Source organism: Panicum virgatum, chromosome 2K, assembly GCF_016808335.1.
Source record: "Panicum virgatum strain AP13 chromosome 2K, P.virgatum_v5, whole genome shotgun sequence".
Lineage (NCBI taxonomy): Eukaryota > Viridiplantae > Streptophyta > Magnoliopsida > Poales > Poaceae > Panicum > Panicum virgatum.
In genome coordinates, this window is record NC_053137.1 from 50,611,068 (window position 1) to 50,618,389 (window position 7,322).

Here is a 7,322-nt window from a genome sequence, read left to right on the forward strand (position 1 = left end):
GCCCGAGTCGCCCGAGCGGGTGGGCGACGCTGGGGCCGCGGTCTCAGCCATATATTTTTTTCCTAAGCTCTCTTGGTTACAGCTCCAGATGCATTTGTCTTCAGGCGATGTATAGCCTCTCCGGCGGGGGAGCAGGCGGACTTGCGGTGGCCTGCGCGCAAGGAGCGGTGCTTACCTCCGAATCGAGCCCGCGCAATGGCTAGGCGGTGGTGGCAGCGGCGCGGCAGCCTTGCCCGTTGCCGTGGAGGAGGCGAGGAGCTGCTCCACCGCCACGCCTGCGGGGCTGACCTCACAACGGAGCCGTGGAGCCGCCCCTGCCCGCGCCGGCCTGGCGAGTGGCGACCACATGAGCGTGGCTCTTGGCGATGGGCTCCCGAGGTGAAGCCCCGCGCGGTCGGTGCGCACGATGGCGTAGTGCGCTGGAGCCTGGGGGCACGTCGAGGTTGAGCAGCGCAGCATCCAAAGTAGAGTTCACAACTGTATTCATCGTCGTGGGATACACGGGCAGTCACCACTACCGGAATCCTCCGACTGTTTTGCCGAGTGCCCCATAGTTTACCTAAGTGCATCCTCCTATCGGGCACTCGAGACTCTTTGCCGAGTGCTGTCAAAAACACTCTGGCAAAATAACAACACTCACCAAATAGGACTCTTGCCGAGTGTTTTTCCTTTTACATTCAACAAAATATGCTTTGCCGAGCAAACAAGGTCTTTATCGAGTGCTGGACAAAAAACACTTAGCAAATGACAATGTCAAAGTACATTTTGAAGCAGTAAATTAATTCAAATGAAAAAGTATTTAACTATAAAGTTATATAATTCCTCAAAATCTACAACTTTTATTTTGATCATTTCTTAATTCGACAAAGCGATGATCACAAAATGAATCAACAGCCAAAATGAAACACTGCCACGGCAGTTGATTCACTGGTCACCAGCCAGACGGAAGAGATGGGGGAGACGGCAAGGACGCCCAGGTACATCCTGGAGCGCGCCTGCCTTTTTGTAGCACTCGACGCTGTCCGAGAGCGTCTCCTCCAGCGTCCTGGGTTCCCAGCCCAGGTCCATCAGCTTCTGGCTTGTCAACGACGCTTTCTGATCGACATCGAGGATGCTGCAAGAGCGAAAAGGGAGTGGTACGGTTCAGATAGCGTAAATCAGCGCAAGTTCCAAATCATCGCCATGGCAGAAACTACTTGTCTACGTAGTTGTACTCCGGGTGCATCTTCTTCAACAAGGCCACCAAATCCATCGTGCGAATGTGATGCGGCGAGCAGATGTATCTCCCCGATGACTCTTCCTTCTCGTACAGCAGAAGCAAAGCATCAGCCACGTCACGGACGTCTACTATGTGCCATAGTTTGTTGTTCATCACATCAGGGCCTCCTGTAATCCAACCGATGGAGTTAATATAGTCAAATCAAAAAGAAACTTGTACCCAGCAGTAGCAGTTTACAGTGCGAAACAGCGAGATTAGCTCAGGAGAAGTAACATTACTGCTGTTGCCTCAAAACATCATTAATGCACCGGAACATGCGAATAGGATGGGTACCAGATCCTCCTAAGATGAAATAATTCTATCATGGAATATGATGTACATGGTTTTGTCGTTTGTATTCATCTTAAACATGTAATATCAACCATAAATGAGCCGAATGTGGAATCGCAAGCAATAGATTGTGAAGAATCTGCTAATGGATGAAGGTTCCTATTGAACAGCTGAAGAGCATTAATAAAAAGCATAGCAGCTATTTCTGAAAAGAACGTAAAGGACGAACATGGGACAGGAAAGGTAACGGTGACGAACAGATCCTAAGATGATCAGTAAGTACTACAGTATTTGAACCTTGCCATCATTTGAATTTGGAAGGAATCCATTAACAGGAACTATTAATGTGATCTCCTCTCAAGGCTTTAGACTGTACAACATAAATGCATTCCATAATGCACCGACAGATACAATTTGCACTAAAAACGCAACTTTACTAGTGGTAAGGGAGCACAACAACATAGTGAGTCAGGACAAAAAAATCACCAGAGAAGTGATAATCCTAGTAACACATGAGAAGGAATGTAAAGTGGGAACCTTTCATAACGTAGATGAGGAATTTGCTGCTAGTATTCACCGTAGGCGGCAACAGTGGGCCAAAAACCAAAGGTGGGCAAAGTGTAACAACATTCAGTCCATTTTTATCTGCATATTCCAAGGCTGCCTGTTCAGCCATAATCTTGGCAACAGAATACCAGTCCTGCCAGTAAAAAGCAGAGAATGGTCCCAATTTAGACCTCCCTCAAAAAAACATCTCCAGTAAAAAGACTAGCCTATGTTAAGAAAAAACACAATCGGCCTTTCAATGGAGATATAACTATAAGGAACCAACAAATGGGGTAAGCATGCATGTTTATGCTATTGCAAAGCTTGCGGTACTAACTTGCATTACTGACCCCATTTTCCTTGCAGAACTCTTTGTCTGACCAGCAAGTCTCATCTTTAATTTTATCTTGAGGCCAATTCGGGTTAAAATCCACAGCAGCATTGGAGGACATCACAACAAGTTTCTGAACCTTTGCAGCCGAGCAGACCTTTAGTACATTTAAGGTACCTTTCACAGCAGTATCGAGTACTTGTGACTGCACAGATGCATCCAGAACATGGTGAGTGAAGACCGAAGAGCACTAACCTTCTATACAACACAAAGCTTTCTGCAAGATTCACAGTAGAAATAAACATTGCAATTTAACAAAGAGGGCTTCCAGCATTCAAGCCTTACAACGTAATCTGACTTAACACAGCGCATAATGATCCAAATTTTATTACTCATCCAATGCTACAATAGGTTGTGGGAATATTCTCCAGGAGCTAGTACTGAAAACACAAGTCAGAAAACAGCCTGGTTTTGGAAGCATGAATGACTGTAGGTTCCCAGGATAAAACCCACTTACACATTTCCTCTAATTCGTTAATAGTCAGCGCATATGTAGGCACATGGATGAAATTATAGGAGTCTGGAAATGCATTAACTGTGAAGTGACCTTAGAAGTTACTCCAGCTGACCAGCTCCACCTATCTATCTAGATACAGTTCCGAATACGCTGATGATAACCATTGGTGTCAAGTGTGCAAGGACTTGCCTCAGGATCAACAATCTTATCTTCAGGCACCGGAGTGGCAAGATGGAAGACCCCCTCACATCCTTCAACTGCAGGTGTTAGCGTGTCGTAGTCTAGCACATCGACCTTGAACAGACGCAGATTCTCTTGGGCCTTGTCCAGCTCCTTAAATGGGCGTTCTTTGGATTGCCTGAACGAGAATCCGCAATAATCAATTGGCACAGTCACGTCCATGGCGGCATGAATGAAGCATTTTAGTTTCTTGCATCCATGATTTCAGAGCGCGTCGACAGCTCGAAAATGGGGCATTTTCAGCAGGGAAGGAGCGGCCGTGTCCCTCTGAGGAAGAGGAGGGTTGTTACCTGGGTCACGGAGGGTGGCGTGGACGGCGTAGCCGCGGGAGAGGAGAAGCTTGACGAGCCAGGAGGCGATGAACCCGCCGCCTCCGGTCCCGCACACGCGCGGCGGCGGCGCCATCCCCCTCCCTCCTCTTCGCTGCGGCAGCACCTAACGATGGATTCGGATGTCTATTCGAATCTCAGATTTTTGGTCATTTTTCTTCGATTATGGACAAATAAGATATAGAATTTACATAATAAATTCATAGCCTTGTATTTAACATTGATCTTATAAAAATTCATAAAAACTAAACCTTAAATTCATCATATATATTCTCAAATAATAGATATAAAAATTCGAATACGGATCGGATACGGATACGAATCTTTTTTCACCTTTTTAATTGTAGGGAGCAAAATAATACATAAAAAAATTTATACAAAATTTTATTCTTATGTGTAATAATATGCTTGATAATATAAAAAAAATTAGCATAAAATTTTAAGTATATCTATTTTAAAATATCAAATTTGTTCTAAAAATTCGTCCATCCCTAGCAGCACCAGCTCACCGATTTCTGAGCGAGAGAACCCCGCGACTAGAAATCGTCGAGATACTATGGCTGCCGCAGTTAATTAAGCTCAAATCGACAGATCGATGCAGCCTCGAACGCGCAGATCGAGTACTGTAAGGGCGCGTTTAGTTCCCATCAAAAAATGTTTAGATGTCAAATCAGCACTTTGACCGGATGTCGAGAGGATTTTTCGGACACAAATTAAAAAACTAATTTCAGAACTCACTTGGAAACCACGAGACGAATCTTTTGAGGCCTTTGACCGCGTCATTAGCACATGTGGGTTACTGTAGCACTTATGGCTAATCATGCACTAATTAGGCTTAAAAGATTCGTCTCGTCATGTACATCCAAACTGTGTAATTAGTTTTGTTATTTAATTATATTTAGTGCTTCATATATGTGTTTAAAGGGGAGGTGAAAATTTTCGGGAACTAAACGCGCCCTAAACAACACGCCGAGTGAAAACAGTTTGACCCACCTGGACAAGTGCGGAATGGAACAAAAACATGTGGTGGGACAGGCTCGGCAGAGGAACACATCGCGGTCAGAAATTTCAGAACCTGAGACTTAATTCGCACATTTTATTATAGTTAACGTTTAATTTGGAAGATTTTTAGAATTTGGCACGTGCACGAATTCTTTGACTCTGGGTGCTTCTCTTCTTTTTCCTCAATTTTCACTCTGCTTTCTTTTATTTTTATTTTGAGATGTAAACGGATTAAATATAGACGGATATTACCAATATTGTGTTTGTTTTTATATTTTTATTCAAATACGGAGTTAGATACTGTTGTCGGTCAAAACCTACCGGCGAGTAGCGACAGGCAACACGAAGAGCCGGGAGGTCGCCGGGGCGCTGGCAGCCACTGCTCCCTCGTCAACGGCCCGCAATCCTAGCACACGCCGCGGCTTTCTAAAACGCAGGGCGTGCCACCTGACCTATACCCGATCAGGAAGGTGCGAACGAGCTTGCGATGATTTGCCTGCATACACAAACACGTGCAAACATAAAATCCGAGCCGTGGTCGGCTCCCCGGGACGACTCTTGCATCGGCTTCTGAAGAGCCGATCGAGTCCCGGTGTCAGATCAGATCTATATATATCCGGATATTGATAAATAAAGCAAATAACTGTAAAGCTGCTTCATTTAAATCTAACTAATCTAATCCACGACGGTAAAAGTTTCACTGCTAGATCGGAACATCCTACACGTAATTGGACCTAATGAGCGTAATAAATAACTAAACATTAACCAGAATAGAGGCCTAAGAATAAGCGAAATCCGATTCCCGAATCAATTCCCTATTAAGACTAAAGCAAAGCATCTAATACGTCACCGGATCATCCAACCCGTTTGCAAGGCCTAACTTAGCAGATATTACGCCAATTCTTACATATAAGAACAAACCATAACAGATTAGATCTACTAGATAAAAAAGAAGCAGGGTGTCATCTCTACGCGACTAATTCCATACAACGAGAATTAGTATAAGATTAAAACATGATTGCGCAGAGATGACATGATGTTCGTGGATGATAAGCAACAAAAGCACGATGAATCTACTAAAATTCATGCTACGAAAATCAGGATAACTAACACTACTCACCATCAAAAACGTTTCAGTACGAGTAATACCAAGGTAAAAACAAGAACAACGCTGCCCTGATCGCAAGAAGCGATCAGGGCAGCATGGCGCTTACTTGGATGAAACCCTAGAATTAGGGGTGGCGGTGCGCTGAGAGTTGTTGTTTGCAAAAAGTGATGACGTTCTCCCTTACAAATGTCATAGGGTACATATTTATAGTCCGGAGACTTCTTGTTGTGCAAGGCAACCTCTAAACTCTTTCCTAAACGAAGACTAGAGATAGATTACAACTCAATAAAGACTCAAAGATTAGATAACATGATCTAGACTCTTCCCTCCACCGGTCCAGATCTTCATGAAGCTTCCAAATATCAGCCGAAACATGTCGTATAATTGTGGCAGATTCTGGTCGTCCTATTGTTTCGGCAGTTCCCGTCAACTCCGAGCGAATCTGGACGTGATTCCAGTTGTAATGGAAAGCTTATCTTCTTAGCTTTCCATGCATATCTAGAACATCCAAAACGGAGTCCATATGTGACCTGGGCATCCATTTTTGTGCGGCCTCTTTCTGCAGTCCGAACCCGCCTCGCGAATAGACTGGGCTTCAACATGGATTAGGCCCGTGACCCCATCTCAGCTCAACCCTTGAGTGCCCAATTATCATTGTATTTGGCCAAACTTATGATATAAGCATGGCTAAGTGGACTCCTTTACCGTGAGCTTCTTCTGACATTTGGCCTACCAATCCTGTTCAAATTCTGGCGATAACAGATACGCATAGTGTTAGTTTTTGTCGGATAACATTGTAATGGATATCAACATCGTGAAAATGTAACATTTAGTATCCAGATATAGATCGATTACGTATATTGAATATCCGAAATCGAATACGGACGAAATGAATACAAAACCCTTCAAAACCAGATCGAATTCAAATACGGTCAGAAAATATTTATACCATTTACATCAACTGGCTTGAGCCTCTGGCCTTAGCCGTTCACGCCTCTACCCTTCCCGCCCCACCACCGAAGCTATAGCGCCGCTCCCCATCACCACAGCCGCGCACCCCCTGGTCTCCTGGAGAGCGATAACTGTAGACTCTTTCAACGCCCCAGTGCCCCACTACCGGACGTCCTCCGTGCACCGATCCGCCCTGACATCGTCCGCTTCGTCCACAAGCCCATGTCCTGCAATAGCCGCTAGCTCTATGCGGTGTCACGGACACGAGGACCGTGCGCGGCGAGGTTCCTCCGATCAGAGATTGGGGCCTAGACATCTAGGTGCAGGATGCAGCGGTTCCTAGGGTGCTAGAGCGCAAGGAGAACACGACGGAGAGCGGAGGCATCCCTGGACCTAGAGATGATAAGGCCAGGGGCACAAGCGTCCTTTCATATGTCCCGAAGAATAAAACAAAAGAAAAAAGGTGAAAATGGAGGAAATAGAAAAGGAACACCCAAAATTAAAGAATTCGCGTGCATGGTGTCAAATTCTGAAAGGATTGTGAATAGGTTTCAATTTCAGCAAGACGTGCAATGGCTTGTAAATTGGGTGTCAATTTATGCGAAACATGTGAATTGAGTTCCGAATACTGAAATTCCCCTCCACCATCTCCCCAGGCCGTTTTAAGATCTCTCGGGTGGAGAACGCCTTGAAAAAAATGCGGCAGCACCGCCAATGCCAGCGAGGCTGCCAATGTTTTTTTTTATGCC

At 45.0% G+C, this 7,322-nt stretch overlaps 1 pseudogene; it reads right to left on the bottom strand.

Moving 5' to 3' along the window:
• Window positions 1–660: 660 nt before the first annotated feature.
• On the bottom strand, window positions 661–4,142 carry LOC120683370 (annotated as a pseudogene).
• Window positions 4,143–7,322: the final 3,180 nt, after the last annotated feature.